This window comes from Anastrepha ludens, chromosome 3, assembly GCF_028408465.1.
Source record: "Anastrepha ludens isolate Willacy chromosome 3, idAnaLude1.1, whole genome shotgun sequence".
Taxonomy (NCBI): domain Eukaryota; kingdom Metazoa; phylum Arthropoda; class Insecta; order Diptera; family Tephritidae; genus Anastrepha; species Anastrepha ludens.
Window position 1 is genome coordinate 63,281,065 of NC_071499.1, and position 23,360 is coordinate 63,304,424.

General features: G+C 35.3%; 1 protein-coding gene across 1 annotated transcript in view; it reads right to left on the reverse strand.

Annotated features, from left to right (window-relative positions):
* Positions 1–2,941: 2,941 nt before the first annotated feature.
* Positions 2,942–23,360, reverse strand: part of LOC128858089 (uncharacterized) — a 75,416-nt gene continuing 54,997 nt past the window's right edge. The window contains exon 3 of the mRNA XM_054094046.1: positions 2,942–3,956. The gene's annotated coding sequence lies outside the window, so the exon portion shown is untranslated. The remainder of the gene's footprint in view (positions 3,957–23,360) is intronic.

The window sequence follows — 23,360 nt, forward strand, 5'->3', positions numbered from 1 at the left end:
TACACAAAATAATATTTTCTTTTTGTTTTTTTTTTATTTCATTAGTAAAAAAGTCACTCAAAACCAATATTGGATGATTAATTCTCCCACATTGTAATTTATTCTCCTTAAAAGACAATATAAACCCAAGTTTCAATGTTTATGGAAATTCAAAAAACACCTATAAATTTTAATCAAAATTTCACACTTTTAATGAAAATTTTTAGGAAAATTTCGAATATGCAGTTTTAAGCGCTTAATAGATTTTCTGTTGATAATTTTTTATTTTTGTTTTTTTTTAAATTTTTTTTGTTCGCAAATTTTTTTATATTATTTTTTTTGTTATTTTTTGTAAATTGGTTTTTTAAATATTTTTTTGTATTTTGTTTTTTTTTTGTATTTCTTGTTTTTGTTTTTTGATAATTTTCTATTTTGCAATGACTGTCTTGCGCATTTTCTTCATATAACGCATACCCGCCTGTTTTTATAGGATGAAAACTCGCAACACCGTCAGCAAAAAAAATTACGAAAAATCTTTATTATACCAAATTTTTTCACAAAGTTTAAAACTTCCGTATATATTTTATAGTTTTTTTAAGCAAATGAACTGTATTTTCATAAAAAAAAAAAAAAACACAAAAAAAAAAATAAATGAAAAACAAATAAATGGTAAAAACTTGTCAGTGCAGGTAAGTGACAGTACGAGGGGTGCCTTTTATGTGTCGGAATTAGAGAACAAAAACGAATTTTAATCATCGAAAATCACTTTATTGCTTTTCAAAATATTCTCCATGAAGATCTATACACTTTTGCATGCGTTTGAACCAATTGTCGAAGCACTTTTGCCACTCTGAATGAGGTACCTCCAAAACATACATTCTGAATGCCGCAACCGCTTCTTCAGGTGTCGAAAATCGTTGACCTCTCAGTTTGTTTTTTACGGACGTGCCAAGTCAGGACTATACGGCGGATGACCCATTAATTCGATGTTTTGGGTGCTCAAAAATGCAGTTGTTTGAGCCAATGTGTGAGAGCTCGCATTGTCCTGGTGAGGAGTGATCCGTCTTTGGCGATTGGCTTTCCTAATTTCTTGGGAGACAACTGGCAAACAAATGGTTGTGTACCACTCAGAATTTACTGTTCTGCGTTGTTCTAGTGGTACGGTTGCGACATGTCCAGTTTTTCCGAAAAAACAGGCGACCATTTGCTTGGAAGTGCTTCGTGCGCGAACAACTTTTGTTGGATTTGGCTCATCTTGAAACACCCATACAGTCGACTGCTGTTTACTTTCGGGCTCATACGCGTAAATCCATGATTCGTCACCTGTCACGATGTCATAGACGTGTTTCGAAGCCCCGCGATCGTATTTTTTGAGCATTTCCTTCGACCAATCGACACGAGCCTCTTTTTGAGCGATTGACAAATTGTGTGGGATCCAACGCGAACAAATTTTTTTGACAGTCAAATGTTTATGCCATATTGAATGTATGCTGGTCCCACTAATGCCTAAGATTGTGTCAATCTCACGATAGGTCACATGACGATCTTGCAATATCAGTTCGCGCACAGCATCAATGGTTTTCGGAACAACAACTGATTTTGGACGACCTTCACGAAATTCGTCTTGGAGTGAACCACGAGCACGATTGAATTCACCATACCATCGATAAACTCTGGTCCTTGATGGAGCTTCATCGCCAAAAAATGAATTAAGTTCATCCATGCAATGTTGCTGAGTTAATCCACGTCGAAAGTTGTAAAAAATAATCGCACGAAAATGTTCACGATTTAATTCCATTTTTGGACCGAGATGAATCTTTTAAGTTACTGTAAACAACACAAATAGCGCTGGTATTTCAAAACGTTCTGAGTACGTAAAAGCCAAAAAATGTCAAACTTTGCGATACAGCTGTCAGTTGCCAGATTGCAACACCAGGGTTGCCAAATCCCGAAATATAAAAGGCACCCTCGTACATCTTTTCCATTTTGACTTATTTCCGGTATTTAGGTCGTTTCTTGAGCTTTACTGTATTAAGAGACTTATAGCAGAATTTCTTGAAAAATCTTTTTGTAGTACATTTTAACCCGCTATATTCCTCTGTTACGTGTATTTTTGGCCTTTTTCCCCAAAAGTGACAAAAAAAGGCACATCTATTGGGAGGTTAGAGGGTAAAAATGTTCCACAAAAATATTATCCGTGATTTTTTAGATAGAACTACTGAACACATCACACAACTACAATTTAAGAATCACGTAGTTTTATATGCCAATTTACCATAAGAAAGTGCAATAGGCTAAAATAAAAATCCGACTTATATTTATCTTACTTTCGGATCGTCTAAATAAATCTGCAAAATATGTAAATACATAAACTGAGCAAATCATATTGAATGTTTTCCATTATTGTTTTTTTTTACATGAAAACCTTTACGAGTATTAGCTTAATGTGCACAAATGTCAATAATAGCAAAGTCATTATTATTTTTTATGTTAATAATTAATTTTTTAATGTTTAAACCCAATTGAAGAAAAATATTTTTAAAATTCATTATTTCTTTTACATCTATATGTGTCGAAACTATATTTTTCAACAATTTGAATTTTTTAAATTTTTTTTTTTTTGTATTTTTTTGTATTTTGTTTATTTTATTTTTTTGTTTCATTTTTTTTTTTCTTTTTTTTATTATTTTTTTTTTTTGTTTTATTTATTATTATAATTTTTTTTGTTATATGGTATACTCACCGAAAACGCTTTCAAAAAGACCAAGCACTGTATAATGCCTTCCATGGTGTCGCCGGTAAGGCAAAAGGTGCCAGTCAAATGACGACCCTTGCGTCCGACTGTGGCTGCTGCCAAAGAGGCGTGTACCAAGGCGCGTTGTTGACCCTTAGCGACAGCGCCATTCACGCTGGTCAACGTGCGCGGCAGAGGAGCAGCGCGCAACAGACGCTCCAAGGAATCCATACTTTTGGAATTCTTCACTGCTTAACGCAGTTGTTTTACTTTTCTTTCGTTGATGGCTTTTTCTTTGGTTTTGTATGATTTGTTGATGGTTGAGCTTACTTTTCTAAGATTCGGATTTTATTTCTTTTATTTATTTGTTGTAATTTGCTTTTTAAGTGCACCATGGTGTTTTTGTTTTTGTTATCGTATAAGTTGTTTCACTACTTTAATTATTGTATCGGTACGGTTCCAACGTGGAATTTATTACAAATTTACGGAGAGTTGCTTACACAATTTGTGGGTAATTTTAGTTGTTTGTGTTTTTGTTTTTGGCTTTGTGGGTAATATTTTGTTTTCTGTGTTGCTTTTTTTTTTGCTCTTCTGTTTTCTTTTAGTTTTTAATATGACTTTTTTTATTATAATTTTTTTAATTTGTAATTATATTTTTTTATATTTGATTTATTTCTTATTTCAATTTTTTTTTAAATTGGATTTTTAATTTTATTAACTTAGTTTTATATATTTTTTTAGTTAAGTTTCATTTAATTTAATTTTTTTCATCTTTTTTCGTTTGTACAAGTTTTTATTACTTTTTCCATCGATCGTTGTAGTTGGTTTGACTTTCGGCCTACTTAGTAGGCAGCTTAGTTGTTGAATGAGTGACTGACTGACTGCTCTCCCTTTTTCACGCAGAAATCATAAGCACTGTGGCAAAATTTCGTATATAATTTTGTTATCAAATCGATTTCATTTAGGCTAAGATTCCATTAATAACAGATCTGTTGGTTATCTATTCATTACCTATTTAGTTATTCGGTTTGTGTAACCTTTCAAAGTCGGCTTTTCTAATATTTGAAAGTACTTTTACTGCGTGGACTCATAATTTTTTTTGTTGTTTATTTGATTTTTATGCATTGTAATTTTGATTTCAATCTCATTTACTTAACCTCAATGTTTTCACTTTTTCAATATTTATTGGTTGACTGCAGTCTAATTTTAAGACATTTTTTGATAAGTCACATCCTCTCTGCAACTACAAAATTACACTTCATAAATGTACACTATTAAATAGACACGAAAAAGCTCCTCACAAAAAACCATCCACGTTCGGAGGCAGCATAAAACTTTAGGTCTCTCTATTTGTGGAAAACATCAAAATGCACACCACAAATGGGAGGAGGAGCTCGGCAAATACTCAAAACTGGTATAAGCGTCAATTAAAAGAACGTTTCAAAGATTTTCTCAACTGTTCCATATTTTTCGGCAATTATTCACTTCTCTGAAAAAACCAATCAACCACAACAAAGGACTTTCTTAGCTTAAGTTTCAAATGGCAAAGAATCTGACTCACAGTATTCTGGTTTGATCTGTGTAACTGATTTCTTTCCGAAAATAGCAAGCAACTTTTTAAATATTGTGGAAAAATATTTGGATTACTTAACGATAAAGTTTCGCTCTGTTACCGTTCGCACTTCAATTCAACTTTGTCGCCCAACTGCCCAAGAGTGAGGTTATTTCGCAACATCATAAAATCATAGACAAATTTTTTTAATTTTCTCATAGCTAAATATGAATTTGATGAATGAGAATAGTTTGAATTATTTTAATATATAATACTTCACTGAAATCTGCAATTCTATATTTGGGCCCATATGCGGCAAAGGGTTAATAGTGTTCGTCAAGTTTGAGAACTGCCAAGTACTTCCATCAAACAGCTGATTTTTGTTTACATTTAGCTTCACATACAGTAAGTTAAAAGTTTGCTCTTTTAGTATAAATCATTTTAAAATAACAATAACAATATATCAACAGCTCTGGCTAAGCATAAAAGCATGCATACGACATGGTTGCACAATAAAAAAGTCACAGTCAAACTTATGTGGGTTCCGGTTTTCATACGATTTAATAACTTGCTCACGTTAAAATGTTTAACACTTCTTCTCAGAAGCCCAAATACCCTATGGGACGTCTTCAATTTCCAAAATCCTACGATCTCTTAACTTACTTAGTATGAAATATAATTGCCTAGTAACAGAACGACAGTTCTTTGTCCTCGCTGTGCCTCTTTCGAATCATCTACCACAAAAAATCAAAATAATCAGAAGCACCCGGCATTTGATGCTCTGGTTCGTCTCCCACCATTTGGTGTTTTGATTCAAGGAGAGGCCTTCAAAGCTATCTGCAGGCTGAAACAAAATGGGAACTGGTACGGTCCCCGTCTGGCATTGCGATTCGCTCTATGCCCTTTCACTCTATGCCGGCAGGAGTCGTAGTGGAAAGAGATACAGCGTGGTGCTACCAGAAGTTCAATCGTTGTCAAACTTTGAAAATGTATTCGGCAAACTCTCTTTTCGCAGTTTTACGGATAGCTCCAGGATCGACTTCCCAGGGGTGTACGCTGTTAAAGAAGCGATGAACTTTGTTCTGGAAAACATTTGAAGAGACAGATCTGTATGTGTCTCTAGCGACATCAAAGCTGCGCTCATGGCCTTAGACAACCCTCCACCCACTTCAAGGGTAGCTGAGTCCTCTAAATCTAGACTGAACTGTGTCGGTAGACATAGTATATTGACGGTAACATGGGTCCCGGGACACGTGGGTATCGCGGGTAGCTAGGCTGGGTTCTAAGGCAAACTTCTTTGGGCCGGTGCTCGTTCTGCCACAACCTACTGCAGCCATCAAAGCCACGATTAGCACACGAGTTACATTAACCCTCAAGCGATCCTGGCAGGCTGAAACGAGCTACAGGTGAACAAAACTGATGTTACCTGTCATGTCCGATCGACTGTCGCAGTTCCTCCTGTCAGTAAACAGAAGGGACTGTAGGCAGCTGGTTTGACTGATGACGGACCACTTTCTATGGGCAAAGTACATAGAAAAGGTGAGCATCTCAGACAGTGCACTGTACCCAGCATGTAGAGAGGAGCCTGAAACGGCGGACCACTTTCTGTGCGTTTGCTCCGCGACCACCTTGGCTCCTAGGCACCACAATATCTACTCAGATTTCTTCGGAGGTCGGGTCGATTTGAAGAAAATTAAAAAGGGAGCCCGACTTCAGTACAATGGACAATGTTATCTAAGTACTGTACTGGCTAGTTTGTCCTGACAAAAACAAAAAAAAAAAAATAAATAAAAAAAAAGAATATTATTCATAAGTTCAACCACTGTAAAATAACTTTTGCTTGAGTGTTTGATAAGCAAATGCAAGTAAATATAAAAACCAAAAACATTACAAAAATAAAATTTAAAAATGTACTTAGTTTAACACCTGAGAATAGTTTGAATACCACTGAAAAACGGGGCCTTAGCTAATAAAGGGTGGTTAAATTTCAAGGGCCGATGTTGAATGTAACCCACACCTAAACGTCAGGTTTTTTTCAGCATTTTCCAAGAGTGGTTGCCGAAAAATCAATGCACCCACAAAGAGTGACTGTTTGGTGCGGTTTAAGGGCCGGCGGAATCATTGGGCCGTATTTTTTCCAAAATGGGGCCGGTGAGGCAGTTACTGTGAATAGTGTTCGCTATCGTGAGATGATACCAAACTTTTTATGGCCCGAATTGGAAGATATTGATGTGGACGATATGTGGTTTCAACAGGACGGTGCCACTTGTCACACAGCTAACGAAACAATGGCTATTTTGCGCGAAAAATTTGATGGCCGAATAATCTCACGTCGCGGCGATGTGAATTGGCCGCCAATATCTTGTGATTTGACACCGTTGGACTTCTTTTTTTGCGGTTATTTGTAAGAATAGGTGTACGTCGATAAGTCAGCAACAATTCAAGAGGTAAAGGATGAGATAATTCGGCACATTAACGGCATAGACTCTCAATAATGCCTCAGCGTCATCGAAAATTTGGAACATCGGATGGTCCGCGGTGGCCATTTCGCCGATATTTTGTTCCATACGTAATCGAGCCTTACCAATATTATCATAATAAAGAGAAATGACAATAATTTCCTAAAAAAAATTGTATTTTATTCAAAATCAACACCGGCCCTTGAAACTTAACCAACCTTTATTTAGTTCCTCTTTTGCGGTTCCTCCACAGCTACTGCTGTGCCCTAAAATATGTAATGAAACTATTTACATTTGTATACTGATAACATCACTGTTAACATGGCATTATCTGTAAGGCTGCCAAAATTATGTTGATTTCGTTGTGAAAGAGAGTTTGCGGGCTTTCTACATGGGAAGTTGGGCATTTATATTTGGAAAAAGCTAGGTGAAAAAACTATGTATTAAATATGCATTTCTCAGCAAAATAGTATTTGCGTTCGTTTTTCAGCCGAATGTAGTTTTTTTCAAGTAACTTTATATTCTTTCGGCAAATTATTATTAAATAATATAGTATGGCGATTTTTTTTTATAAAATTATAACACACATTTTGCCGTACCTGCAATTATTTTTTGTACCTTAGAAATTTCCAAAAAACCCTCTAAGCTCCTAAACTCTAACACTTTATCACAAATTTCCCTCTTTAAGCTTTGTTGTTTTTGCGCAATTTGTTTTAAGCAACACAAATTATCGTTCATAATTTTCCACGAAATTTTTTAATGTGCCACAAATTTCCTGTAATTTCTCTAACATTCAAAGAGGCGTGAATAATCTGCTGCGGGTTTCGCACAGCATTAAAACAACAACAACGCAGAGGGACACATTTTTACTGCTATTTCCTGTTTAGTAAATTTTTCACCTCAACGGAAATGTGTTTAAAATTATGATTTAATTTAAAATGATTATGACGCAGTCGAAAGCCACTGACGACTACCTACTACACACACATACATGTGCACTTATGCGAATATTATAAAGGACGATATGGCCTGAGCACAGTGTAGTATTGGTTGGCAAATGTGTATTTATGTGATAGCATAGAAGAAAGAAGGTAGTAAATTATGAACACTCATGCACACAAACACATTCATGCTCTCATAAATGCAAGCACACATATTAAAATGAAAAGTAGATGATGAATATGTATGTGTATGTGCGCGTGCAGAGGTACACGCAGCTGGCATAGACAGCTTAAGAGGGCTCAAGTCAAAGCCAAAAGGTTATGTTTCAAAGTGGTGATAACGGTAAGCGTACACATAGTCAAGTGGATTTATGTGAATATGCTATAGGTTATGCAAAGTTCTAGGCATTCGAGAAATATACCATGAAAGCGCTGATAAAGCGAAGTAAGCTGCTGCCTACAAAAAGAGTTACAAGAACGCGCATATACTCGTATACATACATTTGTGTATAAGTAGTTTTTTGTATGTGCTTGCCACATGTACACAGAGTACATCAATAAACATAAGCATACTTGTGAGCCATTGTTCGCAACTGTATCAGAATTAAATTGATGTTAAACGGATGTTAAACATTCACGACAATGGCAACTTCCGTTTTAGCGATTGCGTATATGAACAACAAACAATAACAACCCTTGCCATACCATTAACACACCATTTATATTTATAACTAACACACGTGCATGCATACCTACACTCTTACACACACATACATATATATGTACATGCTTACCTACTCATACATTCAAAGTATTCAACGCGTACATGCGGGCATTAGAAATAGAGCAAGACCTTTATTTTTTGTTTGTGCTAAAGGCACAGCGGCCCAGCAGCAGCGGCAACGGCAACGTGCGATATAACAATGACAAAAATTCGCCAGAAAACACAAACATAAAAGTAATTTATCTTTTTCGCCCACCATCACCCGCTCGCTTGCCCGCACATAACACAATGCATTAGCAGAGCGGAGGCAACTGCTGCGACTGTGTGCGGAGACTTAGCGATCAACCAAGAAGATAAATAAATGCCATTTAAAGAATGTGCAGATATCAGGCCGTAGGACTAAAGTGAGCGGCAACAGCAAGACAAATAGAAAGGGAAAAATACCAAGAAAGCACAAAAGAATCTAAGCTGTTGGGGGATCAAAAAGCAATAAGAGGGGTATGCAAAAATATTCATCGTTTTGTCACGACTGCCTACGCTGGTGAATGCGAATTGGCAAATGTAACAAAAACACATTACCTTTGCGTTACTTCATAATAACTTTCAGCCTAAGCAATATATAGGGTGCGTTCTGTGGTTTTCTTAAATATATGTATACATATATATATATACAATATATATTTTTTTTTTGATTTTTTTTTTTAGAATAACTTTTTTATTTTTTCTGTTTTTTTTTCATTTTTCTTTTTATATACTATACACTCTTTTGATGCCTTTTATAATCTCTTCTTTTTTTATAATTTTTTTTCCATAACAATTTTCAGTATAAATATATGAAGGGTACGTTTTATAAATATATTTTTTAAATTTAAGTTTTTGTAATTAGTTTTTTATTGTTTTTACTCTTTTTTAATCTTTTATGTTTTGAAATAAGTTTTTTATTGTTTTTTTATTTTATTTTTTTAGACTTTTATGTTTTACAATTCATTTTTTTCTCGTAATAATTTTTTTTAAATTAAATAATTTAGTTTTAATGAATGCATAATATCCCGTGCCATCGTCTTCTTTTTTTAATAATTATTAATCAGATAATCGAGAGCTGTTTGGAATAATGAACATTCCCCGAAGGAGTCGAATGAGGGCACAATCGTTAAGATCCCAAAAAAAGGCGATTTGTGGCAAAAATCATAGCAAGAGTGATCTTTGAGCGAGTAAGAAAGGATTTATACGATTTTGTATGTGCAGAACAGGCGGGTTTTCGACCGGGTTCCTCGTGTACTGATCACATTAATAGGCTAGGAATTATCATCAAGCAGAGTGCGGAATATAACACAGACTTGCATATGGCGATTTATAGATTTTATGAAAGCAACATACCAAAATGCTTACTGCCTCTTGCTACATAAAGAGAAACTGTCTGACCCCTTTGATATAAAGGGTGGTTAAATTTCAAGGGCCGATGTTGAATGTGAACGACTCCTAAATGTCAGCGACACCGTTGGACCTCTTTCTTTGGGGTTATTTGCCAGCAACAATTCCAGAGCTAAAGGATGAGATAATTCGGCACATTACGGCATAGAACCTCAATTATGTCTCAGCGTCATCGAAAATTTGGACCATCGGATGGAGATGTGCCGCCGAGGCCGCGGGGGCTATTTGGCCGATATTTTATTCCAAGCGTAATTGAGCCATACCAATATTATCAAAATAAAGAGAAATGATAATAATTTCCTAAAAAAAATTCTATTTTATTCAAAATCAACACCGGCCCTTGAAACTTAACCACACGTCTTTGGCATGCTGTCTTCTGAGTGGCGCAATAACAACATTAGCGTTCACACAAAACTGAGAATTTTCTGATCCAACGTAGTATCAGTTCTACTTTATACTTGCTGTACAAGGAAAGTGAACAAATTCATCACTACGAGCCAACAGGTTTTTATAAATCGCTGTCTTACGAACATCTTCCGCAATTTTTGGCCCAAAATAATTTCGAACTCAGATCTGCTGAAAAATATGCAAATGGAAACAGTCAAAATGCTCATAAAACGCCCAAAATAGAGATGGATTGGGCACACTCTACGCAAAAACGGTGCATACATTGCCTCCCACGAAAAATCGGGAAAAACATCGCACGATGTGATATAAGATTTCGTATATTGCAAAACAATTTCTTTGAGTCGCTTAATTTTCAATGTTTCGCAATCAAAATTTCGGACGATATTATTTAAATATTGCGTTAAGGTACGCGAGGTAACTGTTTAATTGTTCTTCAAGAAATCCAAGATATAATTGTTATTTTTTCATCCACATGTTTTTAGTCAAAAATCAGTTAAAATTCGATTTATATTTTTTTATCGGTCAAAAGTTGTCGTCAAAGTTAAAACTTGATTTTAATTTTTTCGGACAAAAATAAATATTAAAATCTGACTTTTATGTTTGGGTCAAAAATAAATGCTCAGATTTCATTCGTATTTTTTCAGTAAAAAAATAAAAGTTAAAAGGTCGGTGAGTTAAAATAGGTTAAAATTGGCCCAAAATAAGTTAACAGCGGAGTGCATTTACTTTTTTTTAATTAAAATGTGATACATTGTTTTAAAAATGTAAACTGCTATTTTTGATCAAAAAAATTTAAGTAAAATTTAGTTTTAATAAAAAATTAAATTCGGAGTTTAACTTTTATATTTAACCAAAAAATAATAGTCAAATTTTTACTTTAAATTAATTTAATTTTTTTGATAGAAGAACTAAAAGTTATAATTCAGCTGTAGCTTTTTATTTTAAAATATCTATTATTTTCGGTTTTAAAAATAACTATTAATTTCGATCCCTGGAATAAAGTAACACTAAATATCTATATCACCAAAGAAAAATTCTTAAAATTCTTCTTTTATTTGTCATTTTACGTGGTCCGGCTTATCTCTTAGCTAAGCTAATCTCCAGCTAACAGATATGCTTTCCGCCGTCAAGCGCAGTTTAAGGACCTACCGGAAATTCATTTTAAATTATTATTTTAAGTCAAAAGGAATATGAGAACAAGTTGAAAGTTTTACCAATCAAAGAAATCCCCTTTAGTAGGCATAAAACGCACCCTGTATAAATAAACATGACAAGCACATCTTTATTTATCTCACCTCCGCTCCAGCACTTTAGCTTCTTCATTTTACCGCCAAGCTTAATTTTCATTTTTATGTATTAAAGTATAAGAAAAATCCTCCGTCGCATTACCATTTGCACTTTTCTAAAATAAATGCTGAAAAAATGTAAAACTAAACACGACGTAATACAATTCAAAATGTGTACTATCAGTTCCGTTTGCTGATTGCCATATGGGTCTCTTAACTTTACGTTTTGTTACTGAGGTCACTAAATTACCTTTCACTTGACACCGCCTTTGGTCGCTGGAAGATAAATGTACTCTATAGCAGCAAGACAATTTCATTTGAGCGCAAAATTTGGGAAAATACGTAAGTAGGATTAATACAAATTTAACAAGAAATAATACGCAAACACATCCGAAGCAACTGGTAAACTTTTTTCATCAGTACTTTTAGCTTTCATTTCAAATTTTGCCTTCTACTTTTAGAATTAAAAAATATGCTGAATTTTGAAAAACTTACTTTCTAAGCAGAACCAGACAGGTGTAAGATAAAGTAAACCTTGAGAAATTTTCTGTATACATACATATAGATTTTTGTATAATACTCTTTCCTTTCATACTGATTAGCACCTCAAATTTTTCCATTCCAATAAATAGGTACTGAGTACCATTGAAAGGAGTACTTTTTATATCCAAAGAAAATTTCTGTTCTGTTTTTTTTTTGGGATTTTAACCGCAAACTAACACTGGGAATGCAACATAACTTCCAGTCATCTTTACGAAAGCTGTACAGAGAATAATGAAGTGCAATAATCTGTAAATTTACTTCTGAGAAGTCTTGCTTTCGAAGTGCTTAGGTATTGGCTCTTTGATTCTCACCTCCTAGCCAAATTTCAGGAGGTTTAAGAGCCTGAAGTGTTAAAAGTTACCCAACTTTGACTTAATTTTTTGGCATATTTGTTTTTTCTCTAAAATCATAAATCTGAAATACAGTGAGTGAGTCGTCCACAGGCAAACTCACCAACTACATAAAATATGACTTACTGGCAATTGCTATTCCTTTTTCTCAAAAAATTCCCTGTTACATCTACAATCTCGTAGCTTTGAAATCAACTTGAAATGAAGTTTTCAAATTTTACCTCAAGCTTCGGTCCTTGATCACATTTCTAAGCGCACTCAATTTACTTCCTTTCAAAACTGAACAATTCCAAAAAGTAGAAAGTAAATGCCACTGTTAAAATTATTGGGAAATAAAAATTCGCTTACATTAGCCAGTAGGTCAATACTTAAACAGTTGGTGGGTGGGCATATGCGATATTTTGTTTTTGTTTGGTTTTTGTATTACCAAAGTTTTCATATGCCCTTTTTCTATACTTGCCCTTAATGTCTTTTGATACTCAGAAAAGGAAAAACTATAAGTGAATGGGAGAGAAAGTGGTGGCATACTAAGTATTTGCACTCCGGTGTTCAAAAAAACGAAATTACCGATGAATTGGCCAACCGTGGATCATGAATTGGACCAGCGATTATTTAGGCAATCTATATAAAGAGCGATGGTCCGGTCTAGAACGCTGCAGAATTGCAAATTGTTTTATGAGAAGTCCGAACAGAAAACTGTCAAACTTTCTACTAAAATTTAGTAGGAAAGACATTCGTTTAATGGTCGGTATCATTACAGGACACAACCTATGAGGTCAGCATTAGAATCATTGAGGACCCAGTGCGCCTGTCATGCTTGGAGGAGGCGGATAGCACTGAGCACTTTCTCTGAGTGTCCTGCATTTGCTAGAGCAAGGCTACGAGTTTTGGGTTCCGCTGTCATGAGAATGAGTAATATTCGTTTTCTAAAACTGGAAGATATTTACAGATTTGCCAAAGAATCTGGGGAATTCTTACAGGACTAACTATCTCTATCTCTATTCTTTCCAATCTCTTTCCCTCATACCTTTCTCCTTCCCTCATTGACTATACCATTCTCCTTCCCTCGTATGACGCTTTAAATACAATGGGATTTTTAGTCTGAGTGTTTTTTGGGAGCCACCAAATCTCCTGGTGCTCCTTGGCTCGGCCTCTTCAAATTTCAAATTTCAATTTCAAGTAGTTGCGCAGTTCATTACAGAAAAAATAATAAAAATTACTTCGTATATAAAAAAGTTACAGCCATTTAAAGACAGAAAGACAGCAGGTATCTTCAAAGAAATAAAAATACAGTTTCATAAACTTCTATATTTAGAAGCGAATTTTCATATTAAAAAAAGAAAGTTGTAAAAACCTTTTACCTCTTTAATCTTTACTAGTTTTGGCCACACTCGTTACACTATGCGTCGTTATAGACGTAGTTGTTGAAAAAATTATTTGTTAAACACAAATTAAAAACTGCAGTTACAGATTACGTCGAGGGGAGTTTGCGTGTAAAATACAGAGCTTTTTAATAATTTCGAAAAAAAGTCATACAGTTAATGAAATGTACAATAAGAAATGCCTCTGAGAATCCTGAATTATTTCGTTGCCTTGTTGAACAAAATTTCCGGAATATGCTAAATTTTTCCTCCGCTGCAATATCCTGCGTACTTTTGTGCCATTCCTTATAGAGTTTAAAAATCTCATAATTTCAAGCATCATAGTGCTAGCGAAAAGATAAAGTTTCATTAAGTAGTGGAGACGGGATATACCACAGTCATATAAAATCTGTACTCCTCCTCCTTCTTTCACCTTGAGGCTACACCTGCTCTGAGTTTCGATGCCCATAGTTTGCGGTATTTATTAACTCTAGAGTGCCCGATCAGAAAGCCATTTGCAAAGCGAGTGCTATTTCCACACAATGCTTTCCTTGCATCGAATATATAGAAGGCAACAATTTGATTTTGGATTGAGCAGGCTGTATTTACTTAGAAACTTAGGTGCCTATTTTTACTACATTTATAAGGAATTGATGTAAGTACACCCCACGTATTAAATTCGAATTAAAAAATTATGCGCTGAAATTGAATAAAACCTGTTGCAATTCTAGTGATTGAATTTTGCACAGTCCTCTGGACAATCACAAGCTAAATTATTTCAAATTCAATCAGCTGCATTTTTTTTCTATTTTTCATTAGCTTTCTCTTTTGATTGCAAAAAGCAAAAACAAACAAAAATATTTATGGACTGATTCAAACGCCCACTTGCAAAAGTCCCATGAGCTCCCTTGAGTAAACACACAGATTGCTAAAGAAAAAAAATTAAAATAAATAATAAATTATGTGCGAAACTTGTTGCGCACAATCGGAACCTCCGCAAAATGTACAAAAACTCGGCGCACACATGGCGTTAAATTAAATTTTATTGATAATTTGGGTTCATGATGTATGACGTTAATGGCATCTCAGATTTTTCATCGCCAATATTTGCGGTCAATAGGCCTCATTGACTATTGAAGGGGAATGCGTTGAAAAGCGAAAGGAGCAAACAAAAAATTCCTTAGAGTAATTTAAAAAATTGCACGTATGTATGTATGTATGTACTCCCTGGCCATACATTTGACCATAGGCACTTTTGCAATAGCTTTGCAACGAACATGTGGAACAAGTAAGTTGATGATTGAAAAGTAAACAATTTGGAAAGTAATGAAAAATGAAAAAAAAAAAACAAAATAAAAATAAAATAAAAAAAGTGATCAAAAGTTGCAAAGAACTGTGTTAGCAAAAAAAAACAACAAACAAAATAAAAATAGCATCTGAGTGTATAACGAAGTATATCGTAGAAGAAAGTAGTCAGTGTCTTGATGGTGTAGGAGTTGTGGTGAAACAAATAAATATTCGCAGTAATTGAAATGAATGATTTATAAATGACGGATAGGCATCTAGCTTACCAATTTTTATAGGCGTTACTCAACAAGTTCTCATGCGACCGATTTCACTAAACTTTAACTAATTTTTCTCATTAGGAAGAACAGCTAACTGCTAATGGAGGGTCACAGTCTGCTTGAACTAAGTTTAATGCGAAAGCCTAATAGCTTGTTAACCTTGGCTGACAATAAGCAGGGCATTAACTTATCAAGTCCTTACTAGGCATTGTTTGATTAGTTCAGACGTAGCCAGATTGAGCACTCCTTTAAATAATTTTCTTGAATAAAGTTGCCTTCTGTATTAGATACTATCCAACATTATCTTGGCGAAGGGCACAAGCTTTAGGGCGATACTTCTTAAAAGGACTTGCAGACCTGCAGTCCACGAATATTAGGAAACCGCTCGAACGGTGACAATAAATGCAAAGCAATCAATACCTGGGCCATACCTCTTTTGACTTACTCGTTTGGAGTAATAAAGTGGTCTCAAACAGATATCCTTCGTATTGAAACGCTGACACGCACCACTTTTACCAAGTTCCGAAGCCATTACCCTCAAAGCGCTGTCGAAAGCGAAAGACTATCGCTTCCTCGAACGTTGGTGGGAGTATACAGCTTTGGCCGTAGAATTGAAAGGGATGTATAAAACGAGGGAAGTGAATATAATTCCAATAATTATATCTGCCACTAGACTAGTGCTTAAGAATCTCCGGCAATAGCCGAGATGGATGATTACACTCAAATAAAAAAAAATAAAAAATAAAAAAAAATAAAATAAAATTAAATTAAATTAAATTAAATTATATAAACTCAATTACAGTACAATAAATTAAAAAAAACAATATTAAAAAAATAAAAAATACAAAAAAAAACAAAAAATACAGAAATACAGAAATAAAAACAAAAAATCAGAAATTACAAACAAAATACAAAAATCGAATGTATAAAACAAGATAAAGTAAAATTAAATAAAAAAGGAAACTAAAATTACTAAATAAAACAAAAAAAACTAAAACTAAATTTCAGTAAATTAAAAAAAGTATCCTTAAAATAATAAAAATAAAACGAAAACCAAAACTGAACAAAAGAAATTAAATTATAAAAAAATAAACATAGTAAAATAAAAACAGTAAAATTAAGAATAAATTTAACTAAAGTAAGTTCCATTGTGGAACAACATAAAGACGCAGGCCACAAATAGGACGATATAAGGTATCTCTCTCTCTACCCTTTTCTTCTACGTTAAAATTTTTTTTCTCTCTCGCGGAACGAAAATGCCCCAAACGTTGCATGGCCTTGAAATTTTACTCCCCATTTTCGCTCGTCCATCGACACCTAAGAATTTTCACTTCAAAAATTAAAGCAAATAAAATAAATTTTTTTTTAATAACGATTCTTATTCCATTTTTAGAAGCATTCTACAATTGCATCTAGTACAAGATTAGGGGTGGTATAATATCTTCAAAATATTGTGGGAAAATTTGAAATGAATCCCACAAATACTTTTCGAGTTGTTCAACATTTAAAAAAGGGCGCTCGGGCGCTCCGGAGCGTTCGAGAGCAAGTAGCTAACAGCAGCTGCAAGCAACCGACTTCTCGTGTTTTATTGTTATGAATGTCCATTTTGATGTATGTATAAGTATACCTACGCAAGTCGATATTTTGGAAGCTGCTATGACGGCTGAATAACTATTATATGGCCCAGGAATAGATGAGACAGTGTAAGTAATTAAATAGTTCGTATAACTCTACATAAATCTATAGCAAAACTCTAAATGCATTTTTCTGAAAACTATGTTTTTTGAACTCGTGATCACTGTAACTTAAAAACATCTTGGTAAAATTCAAACATAAAAAACTCGTGCTTGATCGATAGATTTTTTTTCAAACATTTCGATTTTTTTAAACAATTAATTGTCCGTTTTTTTCTCGAAAATGTGAAGAATATTTTCTGAGGCCGCCATATTGTTAATTTTGAAAAAAAAGGTTCGATCAGGGACAAGACTATCTATTAATAAAACTAATTTAGATTGATCTCAGATGAATCGGGCCTCTGACTACCCCTAACCCCTTAATAAGCAATTTTCATTTCATAATAAAATGAAGTACAATAAAAATAAAATAAAAAGTAAATCAGACTTGAAAAGAGTGAATAACAAAATAATAAAATCAGCATTAAGTAATATAAGTTATAAACCAAAAAATTAAATTAAGGTAAAACAGAAATAATCATAAGAGGGGCACAAAAAATGCAAAATAAAAAAATCATAAAATAGCTGGATGAAAATGATATAAAATAATAAGTAAAATAAAATATTAAATTTAATTAGATAAAAAAAGTTAAAATATGTGCACATAGGTATATAAGAAAAAATTACATTAATCTTGATTAAATTAAATTATATAATGTTGAAAAATGATATTTCGTTTTCTTTTTTTTTTACATAAAACTTAAAAATAAAATTAACAAACAACTACTCATGGCCGATCCTAATTGTAGAATGTTGCAAAAGTCTTTAAAACGCAAACCAAAAGTACACAGGGGACATGCAGCGCAGCCAAGCAAAGTACAAAGGCGGACAATAGCCACTGATGAGTGGGTTTTTTCTGGCGTCCGTAACTACGGATTTAGTTTGCGTTTTGTCTCAACCCGCTTCCCTGCTTTTCTGCTCCATTGCAGCGTGCAATTACAATATTGATTACTATCGGACTTGAATCAAGACATAATGAGCAGACAGAAGGGGGTGTTAAAGCAAAAGAGACAGCATCAAAGTAGACTTGAAAAGCATTCAATGAATTCAGTGCTCGGGGAATAGAAATCGTTGCAAAACTACTGCGCTGCGTTCTGTGCCTGTGGCAATGGTCAGCAGCTCAGTTCTATGATAAGAGAGAAAAGAAAGAAAAAAAATTATCTACCAGCGAGGATTTTCTTTTTAACATTTCCAATCAGTTTGTTAGCAGACCTACAGTGAACACGCGAAAGGGGGAGAAGGACATTGAAGTAGATGAGCTGCTGGCAGTCAGGCAGATAATGGCGGGAACAAAAACTAAGCTTACTTTCTATTTTCTTTTTTTGTTTGTTTTTATATATACGTAATTTTGCTATATTTTTGCGCTTGTTCTATGTTTTTCTTAATCTCGCAGATTTAATTTTTTTTTTTGTGCCTTTTTCTTTTCTTTATTTTTTTTTAAATAAAATCCGATTGGTGCGCTTGGACAACTGAGCCGCTCATAAAAAAAATCATAGACTAAAGCATATACCTATGCTTCGAAGTCATTTAGGCCGAACTTCTGCTCCAATTGGGGGCACATGCGCATGTGTGCATTTTGTGCAACAAATGTGTTAACAATACTAGAAAATTTATATAAATGCCCAATGTTTACGGTGAGCATCGAACGCCGTACCTGGTGCCAGTATGTCCACACATATACATGTACGCGGCTATGTTGGGCGTCGCTATGTATTTTTTATTTTGTTTTAGTTATTTTTTTTTTGTTTTTTGATAGGATAAAAGTACTGCTTTCTGGTGCTATTGTAAAGAAATGTGGCCCGAGTGAAGGCAGAAAGAATAAAGTTAATCGGGGTAATGCAAAGGAGTTTTTTGAAGTCTAATACGAAGATGTGCCTTATTGCAGCTGCTACTCTGCTTTGACTATTTACTTTTTTTTAATTATTGTTATTATAAAAACATAGTTCATTCTACAATAAAAAGCACAAAAAAGCTAGCTTCAAACTGTGTACAAGATGTATAAGAAGTCGAAAAATTTTCAAAAAAAATTTTAAATTCTTAGTCAGAATCTTAAAAAAAATAAATCTGGGTACGCAGTTTTATAGCCCATTTAATTTCAATATAATAAAGTGTGAGCTTGAGAGGTCTTAAAACTCTCGTTGATTTTTATATAATTTTTTCCCCCTGACGATGTAACGCATTTTTTTAATATAATGAATGATCAACATTTTTTTTTATATAGAAACAGTCGGCAACATTGCCCTTTTAATAATTTCAATGGGGATAAATGAGAGCATTATACGGCTCGACGTACTGACGAACTTTAATTTTTTTTTTTTTTTTTTGTACTTGGTGATTTTATAATATTTCTTGTGAAAAATAAGTTAGTCAAAAAGATTTTCGGAATTGCTTACACTGACAAATATTTCTAATTCGCTGATTATTGCCGAGGCACATTCATTAAAGGTAGTGGCACTAGACCAACAACAATATTTTTTCCGTTTGATTGTCAAAGAAAAGTTTAGGCAAAGTAGAAAACGAAGAATGAATTTGCCTTGTTTCACTCTAGGCTGACAGCCACATGGACACGGCGAAAGAAAAAAATAACTCAGCTGATTTACCGATACCACCTTTAACAGATTCGCCTTAATATTGCTTATATATTTTTTTCTTTTTTACTTAATATTATAAACAAAACTTTGAATTTGAATATTAATATAGTTTTTGAAAATTTTTGAACAACTTTCATGAAACACCCCTAACGCCGGGGTGTCCGGTGGCAATCAACAGCCAGTTCACAGTCCGAAAGTGATGGTTTGTTTGGACAAAATTTTTGAAGTGAAACTTCTTAGGCGTCGATGGACGAGCGAGAATGGAGAGTAAAATTTCAAGGCCATGCAACGTTTTGGGCATTTTCGTTCCGCGAGAGAGAAAAAAGATATAACGTAGAGAAAAAAGGAGAGAGAAAGAGAGAGGGAGCTATACCTTATATACATCTTAGATACACTTTAGTCTATTTTTCCCGAGTTTTTCATTGAGGTCGCTAATTTCTAGTGAAAAATAACACTGCCTACCTTTTGGCGCATGTTTGTTGGTGCAAACTTGTAGGAAATATATTTTTGGTGCCTACTTTTTGGCGTTATCTTTCCTTGGTGCCTACTGTTTGGTGCATTTTTTGGTCCACGCCACGTCACACACGCCCAAAGAAGCCATGGCCATACTCAGTGATTTCTTCCCTAACAAAGTGATAAGCTATTTCGGTGACATACTGTGGCCATCCAAGTCGCTCGATATTACCCCTATGCGCTTTTTTCTTTGGAGGTTCGTGAACAGTATAGTTTGTGAATCAAAGCCAGCCACTGTATAAAAGAAATATCGTTCGTAATTACATAAAATTTCCTTAAAATCTGAAACTTTGTTCTCTCCGTTACTTTTCTATCATCCCTAATTCACCTCCGCACAGTTCATTTTGTTCACTGTGGCAGCCGTCAACGGTATTACTGATTTACCGTTAGTTTTGCAGCGGTTTTCTATGCAATCAATTCTGTTATTGTTTGCGCTTTCTACACCGACTCGCGTTTACGTAATCAGCCTACTACCGCCAACATCCCCCGCCATCTCCCTCGCCGACAAGCTGTCTACTGGCGCATCAAGCTAGAAAATTGCGTTTTTCCAGCAATGAACAAATGCTGAAAAAGCTGAAAGAGAACACGAAGCAAAATAAAAATAGATATGTTGGCAACAATAGCAGCAATAACAGCAGCAGCGATAAATCCTGCAACAACTAGTCACAACAAACAATAGTGACGTAGTTGCGTGTTTTTCTTCACTCTGCTGCCCTTTTTATTATTTCGTTTATGGTTGTGTGGCAACATCCAATGCTCGATTGCTGTTGTTATTATAGTGGTGTCGACGCGAGTGGAAAAATGTCGTTGGCGTCGTTCATTCATTTCACAGACATTCAACTGTATTTTCTATTATTAACTTTTGTTTTGCAGTTGTTTTTCTTGTTGCAGCTGTTTGTTACTGTCACCATTTGACACCAAATGCTGGCGCCATAATGTCCCGATACAAAGTAGGTACACCGCAGGAGCTCGAGCGGTGTCAAAGCAAGCGACTATGATGTACATATATACAGGGTGCCTTTTATATGCCCGGTTGCTGATTTTTTCTTTTCATTTACTTTTAAGCGAAATAAGATTCACTAAAAAATTTATATTGTGGTCTGACCAGACTGCCTTTTCGACCTTGGACGTGAATTTAACATATTTCTATTATAGCTAACGACTTGAGCATCCATGTAGCTTACGAGAATTAAATTTTCTATCGATTTATGGATATAACCTTTTAAAAACGATCCACCAACAGGACGAAAGAGGCCAAACCCGGCTGCCCAACCAAAGGTATCCAACGGCTGGTTAGACAGCCTCAAAACCTGCGTAATAGCTATTCTCTGTTTGAGACCTACGAACTGGAATTCATTACCAAGAAGCTGCCCTGAATGTCCTTTTCCACTTACTTCACATCGTCTTTTCCGTAATTTCCATTGCAGCTCAAAGTGCAATCAGGTTAATGGAAATCGGCCTCTGGAGACAATCTCTCAAACTAGAGTTTGAGGGTCGTGCTAGGGCAATCTTTCCAAATAGACAGGATTGGATCGAGGGGCAAATCTGCGCCGAAGCTGGCACCTCAGTCTTTACTGACGGCTCCAAGATGGAATCGGGAGTCGGAGCAGGGGTTTTCTCTAAATCAGCCAATTTATCTATCTCCTTTAAACTGCCGAACACTGCTAGTGTTTTTCAAGCAAAAAGCTTTGCGATCTTGCAGGCAAGGAAAATGCTTAGGGAACGCGGGAGCGAGGGAGATATTAACATTTTCTCCGATAGTCAAGCCACGATTAAGGCTCTGACGACGCCATGGTGCAGAACGAAATTAGTAAACTCCTGTAAAGAAAGGATTAAATCTCATGGGTGTTCCAGAGCATGGTGTTCCAGATAGCTGGAAACTAGTCAAGGTCGTCTTCATACCAAAAGTAGGTAGAAGAGGACATGAATCAGCGAAGGACTTCAGGCCAATCAGTCTTTCGTCTTTCCTGTTAAAAACTTTTGAAAGACTTTTGGATACGCACCTCAGAAGCTCTTTGGAGAGCTCGGGTATATCAACTGCACAACACGCATACCTTAAAGGCAAATCTACGGAGACAGCGCTTCACGAGGTAATCGGAACAATAGAGGGCTCTCTAGAGAGCAAACATTATACCATGGCGGCATTCTTGGATATCGAAGGCGCCTTTAACAATGTTAGCACAGATGCCATCCAACGGGCGTTGATAGACCTGGAGGTGGACAGTTGCATCCGTAACTGGATCATCTCCATGCTAGAAACCAGGATCATCAAAGCTAATATGGGTAATATCAACACAACCAAGAAGGTCCACGGGGGCACTCCACAAGGGGGAGTATTATCTCCACTTCTTTGGCTATGTGTGATTAGCAAAATCTTAATAAAACTTGACGGAGGTGGGGTAAAAGTGGTGGCGTACGCTGATGATGTGGTGTTAATGGTGTCAGGACTGTGTCCAAATACGATCAGTGGGATCATCCAAAGGGCGTTAGGCGAGCTTAACTCTTGGGCCACAGGATGTGGGCTAAGTTTAAACCCGCGTAAAACAGAACTTATGCTTTTTACCACCAGATATAAGGTACCAACTTTTACCCTACCAAATATCAACGGACAAACTCTGTCTTTATCAACCAGCGCAAAGTACTTAGGGGTAATTTTGGACTCCAAACTTAGCTGGAAGTTAAACGTCGAAGAACGGGTAAGGAAAGCAGAAATTGCTTTATATGCCTGTAAGCGTATGCTTGGAAGAAGATGGGGTCTTCAACCTAAGCATACATTATGGCTGTATAAGGCGGTTATACGACCCATTTTATCGTATGGTTCGGTAGTTTGGTGGAAAGCTCTAGGGAGAGAGTACAATACTAAATTACTCGGCAGAATACAAAGATCAGCCTGTGCAATAACGGTCGGTGCAATCAGATCATGTCCTAGAGAGGCTCTCAATGCACTGACACACGTTATTCCAATAGACCTACATATAAAGAAGACGGCAACCATGAGTGCATTTAGGTTAAATGAAGCGGGTCGCTGGAAAGGAAAAACTTATGGTCACGCTAGTCTATTATCGCGACAAACTCAGTTAACCTCGGTGAGGACTGACTACATCGTCCCGATGGTAACGTTCAATAGGAATTTTGCCACACTCTTTCCATCTAAAAAAGAATGGAATAAGGGATTTTCTCTAAACAACTT